Source organism: Sciurus carolinensis, chromosome X (assembly GCF_902686445.1).
Source record: "Sciurus carolinensis chromosome X, mSciCar1.2, whole genome shotgun sequence".
In the NCBI taxonomy this organism is placed as follows: Eukaryota; Metazoa; Chordata; class Mammalia; order Rodentia; family Sciuridae; genus Sciurus; species Sciurus carolinensis.
In genome coordinates this window covers 50,254,284-50,269,547 of record NC_062232.1, presented here as the reverse complement: position 1 = coordinate 50,269,547, position 15,264 = coordinate 50,254,284, and the positions used below count along the sequence as shown (strand labels likewise).

At 36.8% G+C, this 15,264-nt stretch overlaps 1 pseudogene; it reads right to left on the bottom strand.

The window, feature by feature from the left end:
- LOC124971480 (FGFR1 oncogene partner 2 homolog) overlaps nucleotides 1–9,987 on the bottom strand; it is a 44,957-nt pseudogene extending 34,970 nt beyond the window's left edge.
- Nucleotides 9,988–15,264: the final 5,277 nt, after the last annotated feature.

Genomic DNA, 15,264 nt, shown 5'->3' with positions numbered 1-15,264 from the left:
ACTTTCCCCCCTTTCTAGTTCCCTGTATCAGATATTCATATCCTCTCCCACTTCTCAAGCCATCTGTCCACTCAATATATACCATGTATCAATTGGGAAAAACTCATTTTATCTTGCATCTCTCTCAAACTGCCCCCACTGTCTCTCCCTTTCCCTCGACTGGTTAAATACTTCAAAAAAGTCTCTAGTCATCTATGTCTTCACTCTAAAACCTACTGCATTCCAGCTCACATTTTACCATTCCCCTGAGAGTGTTCTGGTTTGGTTCATCAACAACTTCCTTACTGCTGGAACCAGAGATCTCTTTGCAGAAACCTTGCTTACTAGACCTTGGTCTGGTGACCTTTGACTCTGTTATCCACTCTTTTGGTTTCTGCCATGCCACTCTTGTTTGCTTCTCTTTTTACCTCTTTGATCATTCCTTCTCAATCCTTTATGTCTTTAGGCTTTTTTCATGTACCTAAAAGATTCATGCAGTTAGAACTTTCACCTCTGGACTCTATTCTCTATCTACATGTGTACATGGGACAATTCCATCTACTGCCAATAACTTTGTTTCCAACAGTGATTTAGCATGTAGGCACTAAATCAAAGTGTACCTGGGTTTAAAACCTGCCTTTTCCAGTTAGCTATTTGTGTAAGTTACTTAACCTCCTCTAAACCTTTGTTTCCTCATTAGTATAAAGGACAGTAATATGCTTCCAAAATTATAGTCTTTGTGCAGATTAAACAAGAAAATTCTTGTGTAGTGATGAACATATACATTATACTCAATAAATAATAAAAATAATATATATTAATTTATTGCCCAGCCTTTCCTCCTGAGTTCAGTTCCATATAAATTACTGCCTACTGGACATATTCCTCTGCACATCCTCAGGCAACTCAAACTCAGTCTATTCAAACCCACTATCATAATTGTTTTCTCCAATTTTGTTTTTCATCCCTTGTTTTCAGTCTTGCTGAATAAAACCATTTATCTAGTCACATAACCTGTAACATAAACCTGCATGTGCATACTCAGATTTCTCCATCTTCCACATCTGATACATGTCCAACTAGCAACTGAACCCTTTCTCTCTTGCAAATATCTGTCCTATCTGTGCCTTCCTCTACCATCCATTCTGCTGTTGTCTTGGTTAAGTACTTTGTCTACATAGTTTTTGAATTTGTTCTCCCTTCATCTTCATAGTTTTTTAACCAGTCTCCCTCCTTCTGGCAACCATTTTTCCATTCTCTAAACTGCTGCCAGAATGATCCAGTACTTGGCCCCATAATACTTACAGTATAAAGTTGAAATTCTTTAGCATGTTATACAAGACACTCAATGATTTCATACCTCAGGTGAAACAGTGTATTCTGTTTCTCTACTGGAAATGCTCCTTTACTGTGGCCTTCTAATGAGCACATACTCAATGACCAGGGTTTAGTTCGAGGCTCACCTCCTCCAGGAAGATTTCCATGAGTGCTTTACCCCTTGCTCTAGTTAAAATCAACTTCTTTTACTTCTGCCCTCCTCTTCTACCTACAAATATTTGCTTGAAAATGAACTACGTCCTTAAATACTTTGTCTTACATATTAATATGCATATCTAGCTTCTATTAAGTTGTAAGCTTCTTGAAGATAGTTTGTTTAGATTCTTCTCGATTTTGACTATGTTTTGACTTGCTGCTTCTCATTAAGATCTAATACCACAATGGTATTGATCAAACGAATAAAACAATTAACAAAAAACTCATGAGCTATATTAATAGAAAAGGTTCACCTTTAAGAAGAGGGAAGATGACCATGCTGTTCTTACTATATGTTTTTATTTTGCCATAGTCAGAAAACTATCTAAAGAGGAGCTCCAATTAAAAGATCTTCCAGATGCTTTTCATGTCTGACATTTTGTGATTCTACCTTGTCTTCATTACAGTCGTAGATATTGAAGTATGAGATAGGATGTGCACTCCCACTAAGCTTACAATATATTTGAGGATATGAGTCTATGAAAAACCTTGATATTAATACATTAGTTTAATGTGTGTACAAAACCTAAATAATAATATATTTGGAGTGATAAAGGCAATATAATCATACATCATAAAGCAGAAATCAAAGGAGCAGATATTAAATTGACTAATGGATAGAGTGCTTAGGTAAGGCTTCCTGGGTGGGATCAGACATGAATTGGACTTTAGCAGAATGGAAGGTAGGAGTAATGTAGTAATAATAGCAAGGAGGTAGTATAGCAAAATGGTTAAGTGTACGTTCCCTATAGTCCAAATATGATTTTAAATCCAGTTCTCCCATTTACTAGCTGTATGACTTTGGGCCAGTCACTTTACCGTTCTGAGCCTTTACTACTTCTTCCATACATTTAAGATGATAAGTATGTTTGCTTTGTGTTGAAAAGATTAAATAATATATTATACAAAAATGACATATAATTGCCTAGTAAATGCTTAATTAATCACTTAATAAATATCACTTCTTTCTACTATGTCTAACATATAATGAGCACTTTCATTTTGCAGAACATGTTGCAACTGTCCTCAGCAACCCTATGAGAGCACGGAAGGTATTATTATTCCCATTTGACAAATAGTAAAACTGAGGCCCAGAGAAAGGCAGTGACTAATACAAGAGTCAAACCTTTCCTTGTCCATCAGTTTATCCTTTTTTCCAGTTTATCCCTTATACTCAGAAGTTTTATTCATGTCTCTGAGATAGTGCAAGGTGAGGGTCATCAAGGTTGGAGGAGATAGATAATGGGAGGGAAAAATATTGAGAAAAGCCAAAACCATCTTTAGGATTTGATGTTTTCTTTCTTTTAATTTTTGTTTGTTCTTTTTAGTTATACATGACAGTGGAATATGTTTCGATATATTTATACAAAGATGGAATATGACCACCCAGTTCCATGGAGAAGTTCAGGCCCTGACTCCTAGGACATGAAAGGCACAATAAAAAACAGTCCATTAGAAGTTTAAAAAATCAGTTGGGAGGAGAGATATAAAAACAGTACAGACCTCACCCTCCTTATCAGTCATCAAGGCAAACAGAAAGTGCTGAAAGGGTTGAGTCAGCTTCCTAAGGAGGAAGAGGGAGCTTTTATACAATTATTAATAACATCTGGCAAAGCTATTTCTGATTGGCCAGCATGGATTACTAGGGTAACACTCTGGATTCACTGTTGTACAGTTTATGTCTGGTTGTCACAGTGAGATAAATATAACAAAAATTACACTTTCCTCACTCTCAAATCACTCACCAGAACCCTCCACCTGGGGAAAAAAATCTATGTGCTGGTTTAATCTTTTTCTCTTCCTCTTCTTCTCCTTCTCATCCTTCTTTGTAGGCTCTACTTTGAAAGGGTCCTCCCTCCCTGCTTCTAGGCAAGGTCTCTGTGATGACACAGGAAAACAGCCTCACTATTTCTTTCTGAATCATTTCACTGTTTAGTTCTCCACTCACCCTCTTTCTCTTTCTTTCTCTCTGTCTCTCTCTCTCTACACTCACACACACACACACACACACACACACACACACACACACACAAACAGAAAGAGAGAGAGAGAAAGATACAGAGACATAGACAGAGATCCAGTGCTGCCTTTCTATGCTAAGCTGGGAGATTGATACTCTTTCACATAGGTCTGGTTTTAAGACACCATTGCTTAGAAAATCTAAAAAACAAGATTAAAAAGATAAAAACAAGATAAAAGTACCTAACATGTGCTAGCTATTATACATCTTTAAATAGGACCTCCTGTAATGAAACTTGACCAGAGTATATTATTAGTCTCTATCTTATTAATAGGCAAACAGCCCAGTGCAGTGTTGCACACCTATAGTCCCAGCAACATTGGGAGGCCGAGGCAGGAGGATTGTAAATTTGAGGTCAGTCCGGGAAACTTAGTGAGATTTTTGTCTCAAAATAAAATTTAAAAGGCTGGGGATGTAGCTCAGTGGTAGAGTGTATTCAATCCTCAGTAATACCCATACAAATAAGCAAACAGACTTTAAAATGGTGAGAGAAATAATAAAACTAGAAATCAATGCCAAGTATCTCTGACTCCAAAGCACATGCTTTGTGAATTAAAGACATATTGTGGAAGAAAGAGAACACCAATCAGGCTCTATACATACTAAACCTATATCTCTATCTTATCTAATTCTCAAAACAGATGAATCAACTAATTCCGTTATCTCCACTTTACAGATTAAAAAACCAAGGTCCATGATCATTTCTGCAGCACATAACCTAGAATTGGAGCAATGGATAGACAATTAATATGTTCCTTATGTGAGGAGGACACATATTTCATAAAATGCACTTTCTTTTCTATATTTGTACAAGAAAATGATGACTAGTGACTTGAATGAATGGATGACTGATATACTCAGTATCTTGAATGAATCTCATATAGTACTGAGTGAGAGAAGCAAAATAGAAAATATAGCATGAAATACCATTCATATAAACCTAAAAATAGGCAAAAGTATTACATGGAGAGAAGACAAACTATTACTGTTCATTATTGTATATTATTGTTCATATTCCTTCCCTTCCTCCCTGTTTCTTTTGTTTATGTGTGATATAACTCAAAATAAAAATTTATCCCTATGGGTCCTAAGGTAAGGCCTGTGACTTTTCTGTGAGGAATTCTACAGGCTTCACCTTGGGATGCCCCCAACTCCAAATAAAGTCATGAGGTCTGTGAGAGGACAAAGGTAAGATAGAGGGTTAGGCTAGAGAGATTATTCTGCATGGCCCTACTGTGTGTAAAAACTGAGTTCCAGGGAACAAGTAGGTTTTCAAAAAGCATATTTTGCATGGAAATATATCTCATGGTTCAGTATAAGCCAAACCCATGTAATGAAAAACTGTAAGAACCCAAATGAGGCCAAAATGCCAATGTTGAAACTTCATAGATATAAAACCCTATTCTCTTCCCTAGTCCAGGAGTTTTAGGAACCAGACACTGATTCCTTGCAATGTTAGTGGATAAAGAACAGAATTTTGTGTCCCACTGACTTGAGGTCATACCTTGATTTTGGCAATACTATAATTTTGAGCAAAGTACTTCTTTTCCAAGTCTGATTCCTCATAAGTGGAAGTAATGAATGGCTTATAACACACTGAAGAATCAATAATATTAAAATGAATTAACATAGAGTAGTTTTAGCACATAATAGATGCACAGTAAATAAATGTTTCCTTCATTTTATTACTTTGTGACCTCTGCCAGACCTTAGGAGATAAAGCAGAAAACTCAATGTCAGATGACTTGAGAGGATATGTGCTAGTTTATTTTTAGAAGGACATACTTCAAAGCCTGCAAATTTAACATTGTCAAAAGATGAAGACACTCCTGGAAACACAACATCAATCTGCCATCTGGTTGGAGTTCTCTATTGAATGGAGGAACAGGAAAATAGAGATTTCCCTGACTGTGTACCTTCACCAAAATAATATTCTCTTGTTACAAAATCTACTTTGGGTTAATTCTCCCTATCCTCAATTCAATGTGAGACACCACTACATGAACTTAAAGTAATAAAATACTAATAACTTTGAAGCAAACACCCTTTGATATATATTAAAATAACTTGATATCTCCTTTGGCAAATATAGTATAGTTGAAGTGGTATTCCCATGCTAGTTATTAAAAGTCAGTGTAATACCAAGTGACTTCATTGACATTGATGTGATACCCAAAAGATAATTATGGTTACTTTTCTTTTGTGATGTGAGGTATCAGCTGTTGGTGGTGATGGTGTGGCTTCTGGACTGAACCCCCCCATTCCACAACCACAGACTCTACAGTCGGCATGTTAAAATTAATGTAAAGACCTCTGGTTTGGTAGCTACAGAGACTTGTTTGAAACCTGATTATCACACTTTCTGACTGGATACACTTGGGCACATGATGTCTTCTCTCATCTGTTTTCTCATCTCTCACACTGGAATGATAACTATATCTAATTCACAAAGTCTTTGTGAGAAATTAATGAACTCATGGTATATAAAATGTGTATAAAACTTGTAACAGCATACTTCACACTAATTAGAGACTCCAGTATTAATTCTCTTTTTCCTTGCTCACTAAAGCATCTACCCCACTTCAGTGAATGAATTTAGCTGCAAGTTTAAACTCCCAGTATGCAGTTAAGTGAATCCTAAGATGCTCAGTTTCAAAATGACCCAGGCTTGAATCCTTATTTAGAAAACTATGGTCGGCTGGGTTGTGTCCAGCCAGAAGCTTGTTTTGCTATGGCTCATGAACGAAAAACTGGTTTTTAGATGTTTAATGGGTTGTAAGAAAAGGAAAATGAATATGAGGAAGAAGTAAATGACAGAATGTGGCCCACAAGCTTAAGAATACTTACTCTCTAGCCACTGACAAAAATGTTCACCAAACTCTGCACCAGTCCCTAGTTTAGTGGGGAAAGCATATGTAGTGGTGGTTAGTTGATGGCCATGTTACATCTTTTACATCTGCCCTTTCTTATTTCCCTTATTCTAGTAACAGTCTTGGTAGGCATGTGATCTATGCCTGCTAAATAAAATATGACATCTTTCCAGGCAACAGTGATTGGTCCAGTTCAAACAGAGCCAGAGTCCTTCTCTGATATATATAGATTCTAGGGAAAAGTTGTTTTTCATTGATGTTGTTAAACCAAGTCTCTTGGCAGCCATAGTTCTTGCCATATGGACAAGGTCTATTTGAAGTAAGAAAGCATGAAAGGAAATTGTATAGATGAGCAAGAAAAGAGAGAAATCAGGGAAAAAGTCCTGGCAACTTTGAGTTCCAGGTTCTTGTCATGTAAGTCCTGGTTCCTGCAACTTTTACTTTAGTTCCTTAAGTTGAAGTACCTTCAAGATTATGTTGGTAATTTCTTCCTCAAAGAAAGCCAATAAATACCTTTTATATTTAGTTCATTTTTGCCCAACATATACCAAGTTTGGTTTTCTATCACTTATAACTGAAAGAATCCTGCTCCAATAGAGTACAGATTTGAAATCTGATACACCTGGAATCAAATGAGTATCATATTTCCTAACTCTATGGCAATTTACATCATGTCACCATGGCTTCGGTTTTCTCCTCTGTAATACTGGGACAATAATACCTACATAATAGAGTTGTGAAAATTAGATATGGTAAATACGCAAAAGAGTCACAGTGTAGCATGCAATCAATATATGTTCAGAAAATATGAGTTGCCTTCCCCAGTGAGAAGGTCTAATAGGCCTGTTGATCGGTAGGTAGGGAAAACCTCTATAACTCCTGGCTTCTCAGGATGTTTTGGGGTGACTTATGAGAATAATAAACCTGAAGACCCTGGACTCACCAGTCAGTATGACAGAATAGCTTAGCAGCTTGAACTTAACAAGCAAGTCACTGAAACTTCTCTGATCCATCTTGAATAAAGACAGTTTCTCTCTCTCTCTTTTTTTAACCTATTTAGTATATATAATTTAATGAATTGGGATCCATGAAACCATCACCATGATCAAGGTGACAAACAATCATTACTTCCCCAAAGTTTCCTCATGCCCCTTTGTTTTCCTTTTTATTTTGTGGCAAGAACACTAGTGGTGTCTACCTCTGACAACTTTTTAAAATAATTTATTTATTTTGATTCATTGTAAACAAATGGGGTACGACTTGTTTCTCTGGTTGTACATAGAGACATACCATTTGTGTAATCATACATGTACATAGGGTAATGATGTTTGTATCTTTCTGTTATTTTTCCTTCCCCCCACCCCTCTTTTTCCTCTATACAATCCATCCTTCCTCCATTCTTGCCTCCCACCCCCCCGCTTATGTATCGTCATCCGCTTATCAGAGAGATCGTTCAGTCTTTTGTTTTTTGGGATTGACTTCTCTTGCCATAACTATTGAGCCTCCTAAACTACAAAGTATAGACCTCCCAAATTTTTAGTAAATGAAATAGGCTTGTCAACTCACAACCTGGCCCTGTAATTGAGGTTATTCTAGCCCCCTAAAGTGGAAATAAACAAGATCAGCAAAACTCTTCAAGGAGAGGAGCTTCATGATACTAAGAGGCAACTGTATAAACCTTAAGAGAAAATTAGGTAGAATGATAGTAAGCAGGGAGTCTGTTTTCACACTTGCACTAAAATTGGAATACACCTCAGAAGGAATTGAACCTTCTGATCATATGCATCAAAAAGGGTTTCTTGGTGCTGCAGCATCAAGAGCTCAACTCTCATCCCACTTCAGAAAGGGGAAGCTGGTCTGAGGGTAACCAATGCTGCCTAGCAGAAAAAGACTTTAGGATTGACAGGTGGAAATGGCAGCTTGAGACAGGTTAGAAGAGGGTCAGTTGGAGCTGAATCTCCCATATTAGGAAATTAACCTACGTTTAGTTTAGGTTCTTCTAAAAGTAGGAGGAACCTATAAATGGAAAGGACATCCATATTCAACTAACCTTTCCCTGAGAATACATGATACCCAACAGAGAGGATTGCAAGTGGGAGCAGTTAAGATGTATTTGTCCTTGTTTCCCTGTTCCCCTCCATGCTCCCAAAACCTAAGTATTTTGGTCTTAAAAAGTGAAGTAGAGAGAAGGGATCTCCAGAACGTCATAACTTCATACCACCCTGCACGTGCACACACATACACACACACACATACAAACACACACCAATTCCAAAACACTGGAGAAGAAGGAGGAAGAAAAGAGCATTCTATATCATTGTCACATGCTACAAACCTTGCTTGTGATGCAAATGGGAGTATATTAATTATACAGAATAGTAGGTTTCATTGTGGCATATGTGTGCATGAATATAATATAATTTGATCAATGTCACTCCCCCATACTTTCCCTTGTCCTTGTCCCCTCTCTTCTCTTATTCTTTTCCTCTAGGCAATAGTCTGCCTTCTGTTTCATGAGATCACTTCCCAACCCCACTTACCCCTCTAGCTTCCACAAACAAGAGAAAACATAGGACACTTGTTTGTCTGGGTCTCTCTCATTTAGCCTAACATGTAGACTGGGTCAACTTTTAATAAGAAATATGACAATATAGTTATGCATTCTGCCCAAGAAACCTTTAAGAGATTTGCTACTCAGCAGAAAAAGGGGATTTGACATAGCCCAGAATGGTACTGAAGAAAAACAAAACTTCTCCACATTTATAACCTGCTGAGTGACACTGTTCAAATCTATTGCATATAAGTCAGATCATTTTCCTTTCTTAAAAACCTACAAATGCCTCCCATCTCACATAGAATAAAATAAGAATTCCTTATGAAGGTCCAACATGATCTCTCAACAGTTTATCCACTATTCCACTATGACACTGGCTTTCTTTATCTCAACTAGCCCAACTGACTTGTTCCCAACTTTGCCAACAGCTATTTCATTTGTCTGCAGTCTTCATCCCTAGATCTCACAGAGCTGTATTCTTATCATTAAGATATCAGCTCATGGGAGAGATATTTGTGAATCATCCTATCTAAAATGGCACTTGGCAGGGCTTGTAGGTCAGTGGTAGAGCACTTTCCTAGCATGTGGGAGGCTCTGGGTTAATTCCACAGCAGCATAAACAAAACTAAAGTAATATGAAATGGTCCCCACGATCCCTTCTTTCCACTCATATTTGAAATTCTCTTGATATTTGTTATCAGTGTCTCCTCTCTAGAAAATAAGTTCCATGAAGAATCATGAACATATTTGTGTGTCCTTATTCACTGATGTATTTTCAGCACACAGCCCAAGGCTTGGCATATGGAAGGCACTCAATAAGTACTGGTTGACTGAAAGGATGAAATGCATATAAAATCATAGTAGCACAAAATCTATGAATTAGGAAAGAAAATTAAGATCTTTCAATTCCACTCCCTATGTAGTGCTTACTTCACATCCTAGCATTATTAAGCAAGTCAATTACTCCTGACTCTGCTTGAATATCACCTCAAAAAGAAATTTTTACATCTCCGGGCTGCCAAGGCTGTCATGGCAGCCAAGGACAACTTTGTAACAGGATTAGATATAATTTTCCCTACTCTACATTTTATACATAAAACAAGTATAAGAAAAAATTTTTGAATTTGAGAAAGAAGACTATATCAGATTCACTGGACCCAAGAAATAACAAAGTGGTGTGTTCCTTGGGTTTTCCTTTTGCCTCACAAATTCCAGACTGGATCCTGAAGAAGATGAAAATCAAAATCTGCCAAAAAGCACAGAAAAAGCCTGAAGAAAAGACAATCAAAGCATTCAGAAAGGAACATCTCAGCAAGACAGAAAAGTTTTAAACGATAATCATTGTACTGTAATCAAACAGCACAGAAAAAAAAAAGTCCCCACTATCACATATGTCAGCAAAGGCCATATGAATGGCCTGGACTTTCACCCTTTCCATGATCAATTCCAGGATCTGAGTAGGTACCCCCAAGTTCCTCCCCCATTGTAGGTATTTTTATAAAGGTTAAATGAAGAGCCTGGACTTTACTACTCCTATTGATGGATTCCCCCACACTCCCCTCCTCCACTGCATTGCCAGTGGGGAGCATGTGGGTAGACTTTTTAAAAAAAATTTATATCTTTTTGTCTCTATACATTTTAGAGACATTCTTTTACCTAAGGCGACATTAAACCAGTCTTATTCTCCCCATTTCTTATAATAGCTCCTCGGATCCATGAAGATAGAAATTGATTTGTTTCCTATACCTTCTGCCTCTCAGGTCTTCTCTTCTTAGTGAATATAGTAATTCTTAGTAGTACATAAATTAAGATTTGCTCCCTAATTTAAACTTTATTCTTATAACACATCCTAATTTGCCAATGAGGCTTTCAAGGTACTACATTACAAAGCTGGGCATGGTAATACATACCCGTAGTTTCAGCACTTAGGAAGTTTAGGCAAGAGAATCTCTTGATTCAAGAAGTTCAAGAACAACAGGCAGTAGTTCCGATCCCCAGGGAACATAGCAGAGGAGGGCTGCTCAGTGAGGGAATCTCTCACAGGGCCAGGCTCCCCAGCCCAGATGGTAGGTCAGGACCCCTGGGATCATCGCAGAGGAGGGCTTCCCAGTCCAGGTGGTAGTTCTGGACTGAACGAAACACCTTGGAGGAGAGCTACCCAGTGAAACTTCCCTACTGGGTGAGTCTTCCCTGCTGGGTGAGGCTTTCCCATCAGGGCAGTAGAACCAGAGACACAGGCCCAGATCAGACGTGCCCCAGTCTGCAGTCCAGTCCCCCTTAGAATGACCATCAGTCAACAAGTGGAGGCGCCTCTGCCCACTGACAGGGAAAATACCCCACCTGAAGGCCACCACCCCTAGAGGGCAGCTTCCTAGTGGAGCACCACATTATCAAGTTCCTTCAAGACTTCAGGCTACTGAAGGCTAAGAGGTGAGTTATTGGAAATCTACAGGGACAATATTAATCAATAGAGGAAATCTGCACTATCCCAGAGTTTCACTACTAGAGGGGTAGATACCTGAGCAATATGAGAAAGCAAGGGAAGAAATGTCCAAAACAAACCTAGATGGTATAGCAATAAAATCCAATGACAAGAAAGAGCAAGTGCAAACATCGAATGATCGCACCAATGGAGAGTTAAAGAGCAAATACAAGAAGCAAAAGACCATTTAAATAAACAGTTAGAGATATTGAAAAAAAAACAGAAATCCTCGAAATGAAGGAAACAATAAACCAAATTTAAAAATCCATAGAAAGCATAAACAATAGGATAGAACACCTGGAAGACAGAATCTCAGATATTGAAGACAAAATGTTTAATCTTGAAACAAAGTTGACCAAACAGAGAGAATGGTAAGAAATCATGAACAGAATATACAAGAATTATGGGATATCATGTAAAGGCCAAATTTATGAATTATTGGGATTGAAGAAGGCACAGAGAAACAAACCAAAGGAATGAATGATCTATTCAATGAAATAATATCAGAAAATTTCTCAAATCTGAAGAATGAAATGGAAAATCAAGTACAAGAGGCTTATAGGACTCCAAATATACAAAATTTCAACAGACCCACACCTAGATACATTAGTATGAAAATAACTAACATACAAAATAAAGACATAATTTTAAATACTGTGAGAGGAAAGTATCAAATTACATTCAGGGTGAAACCAATAAGAATATCAACAGACTTTTCAATCCAGACCCTAAAAGCTAGAAGGGCCTGGAACAACATTTTCAAGCCCTGAAAGAAAATGGATACCAACCAAGAATCTTATACCCAGCAAAATTTACCTTCATATTTGATGACAAAATAAAATCCTTCCATGATAAACAAAAGCTAAAAGAAATTACAAAAAGAAAGCTGGCATTACAGAACATTCTCAACAAAATATTCCATGAGGAAAAGATGAAAAACAATGATGTAAATCAACAAAGGAGGAAGTACCCTAAAGGAACAGCCACATAAAGGAGAAACCAAGTCATGTCAAAAAAAAATGAGTCAAATGATCGGGAATACAAATCGTATCTCAATAATAACCCTGAATGTTAATGACCTGAACTCATTAATCAAAAGACATAGACTGGCAGATTGGATTAGAAAGAAAGATCCAACAATTTGCTGCCTGCAAGAGACTCATCTCATAGAAAGAGATTCTCACAGACTAAAGGTGAAAGGATGGGGAAAAGACATACCATGCACATGAACACACCAAAAAAGCCGGGGTATCCATCCTCATATCAGATAATGTGGACTTCAAGTCAAAGTTAGTCAGAAGGGATAAAGAAGGACATTTCATACTGCTTAAGGGAAGCATAAATCAGCAAGATAACAATCATAAATATCTATGCCCCAAACATTGGCTCATCCATGCACGTCAAACAAATCCTTCTCAATTCCAGAAATCAAATAGACCACAACACAATAATACTAGTTGATTTTTAACACACCTCTCTCACCACTGGACAGATCCTCCAAACAAAAATTGAACAAAGAAACCATAGATCTCAATAACACAATCAATAATTTATACTTAACGGACATTTATAGAATACACATTCCAACAAAGAACGAATACACTTTCTTCTCAGAAGCACATGGATCCTTCTCTAAAATAGACCATATTCTATGTCACAAAGCTAATGTTAGCAAGTACAAGAAGATAGAGATACTACCTTGTACTCTATCAGATGATAATGTATTGAAATTAGAAATAAGTGACAGAATGAAAAACAGAAACTATTCCAACACCTGCAGATTAAATAGTATGCTATTGAATGATGAATGGATAACAGAAGACATTAGGAAGGAAATTATAAAATTATTAGAGGTAAATGAGAACAAAGACACATCATATCAAAATCTCTGGGACACTATGAAAGCAGTATTTCGAGGAAAATTTATTTCATGGAGTGCATTCAATAAAAGAAGGAAAAAATCAACAAATAAATGACCTAACAATACAGCTCAAAGCCCTAGAAAAAGAAGAACAGAGCAACACCAAAAGTAGTAGAAGACAGGGAATACTTAAAATGAGAGCTGAAATCAACGAAACTGAAACAAAAGAAACAATCAAATAATTGACAAAATAAATAGGTGGTTCTTTGAAAACATAAACAAAATTGATAAACCCTTGGCCACACTAACAAAGAGAAGGAGAGAGAAAAACCCAAATTATTAAAATTTGAAATGAACAAGGAAATATCATGACAGACACATTTGAAATACAAAACATTATTAGAAGCTATTTTGAAAATCTATACTCCAACAAAATAGAAAATCTCGAAGACATCAACAGGTTTCTAGAGACATATGAATTACCTAAACTGAACAAAGAGGACATACACAACTTAAATAAATCAATTTCAAGCAATAAAATAGAAGAGGTCATCAAAAGCCTACCAATAAAGAAAAGTCTGGGACCAGATGGGTTCTCAGCCGAGTTCTACAAAACCTTTAAAGAAGAGCTCATTCCAATACTCCTCAAAATATTTCATGAAATAGAAGAGGAGGGAACCCTTCTAAACTCATTCTATGAAGCCAATATCGCCCTGATACCTAAACCAGACAGAGACACATCGAGGAAAGAAAATTTCAGATCAATATACTTAATGAACACTGATGCAAAAATTCTCAACAAAATCTTAGCAAATCACATACAAAAATATATTAAAAAGATAGTACACCATGATCAAGTGGGTTTTATCCCAGGGATGCAAGGTTGGTTCAACATTCGGAAATCAATAAATGTAATTCACCATATCAACAGACAAAGTCAAGAATCACATGATTATTTTGATAGATGCAGAAAAAACATTTGATAAAATACAGCACCGCTTCATGCTCAAAACACTAGAAAAAATAGGGATAGTGGGAACATTCCTTAACATTGTAAAGGCCATCTACGCTAAACCCATAGCACATATCATTTTAAATGGTGAATAACTGAAAGCATTTCCCCTAAGAATTGGAACAAGGCAGGGAGGCCCTCTTTCACCACTTCTATTCAACATTTTCCTCAAAACTCTAGCCAGAGCAATTAGACAGACCAAGGAAATTAAATGGATATGAATAGGAAAAGAAGAACTCAAACTATCCCTATTTGCTGATGACATGATTATATATTTAGAGGAACCAAGAAATTCCACCAGAACACTATTAGATCTCATATGTGAATTCAGTAAAGTAGCAGGATATGAGATCAATGCTCATAAATCCAATGCATTTTTATACATAAGTGATGAATCTTCAGAAAGAAAAGTTAGGAAATCTACCCCATTCACAATAGCTTTGAAAAAAATAAAATACTTGGGAATCAATCTAACAAAAGAGGTGAAAGACCTCTACAATGAGAACTACAGAACACTAAAGAAAGAAATTAAAGAAAACCTTAGAATTTGGAAAGATCTCCCATGTTCTTGGATAGGCCGAACTAATATTTTCAAAATGGCCATACTACCAAAAGTACTATACAGCTTCAATGCAATTCCAATTAAAATCCCAATGACATACCTTACAGAAATAGAGCAAGGGATCATGAAATTCATCTGGAGAATAAGAAACCCAGAATAGCTAAAGCAATCCTTAGCAGGAAGAGGGAAGCAGGGAGTATCACAATATCAGAACTTCAACTATACTACAAAGGAATAGTAACAAAAACGGCATGGTATTGGCACCAAAACAGACAGGTGGATCAATGGTACAGAAGAGAAGACACAAAGCCAAATAAATACAATTTTCTTATACTAGACAAAGGGGCCAAAAATATGCAATGGAGAAAAGATAGCCTTTTCAACATATTTT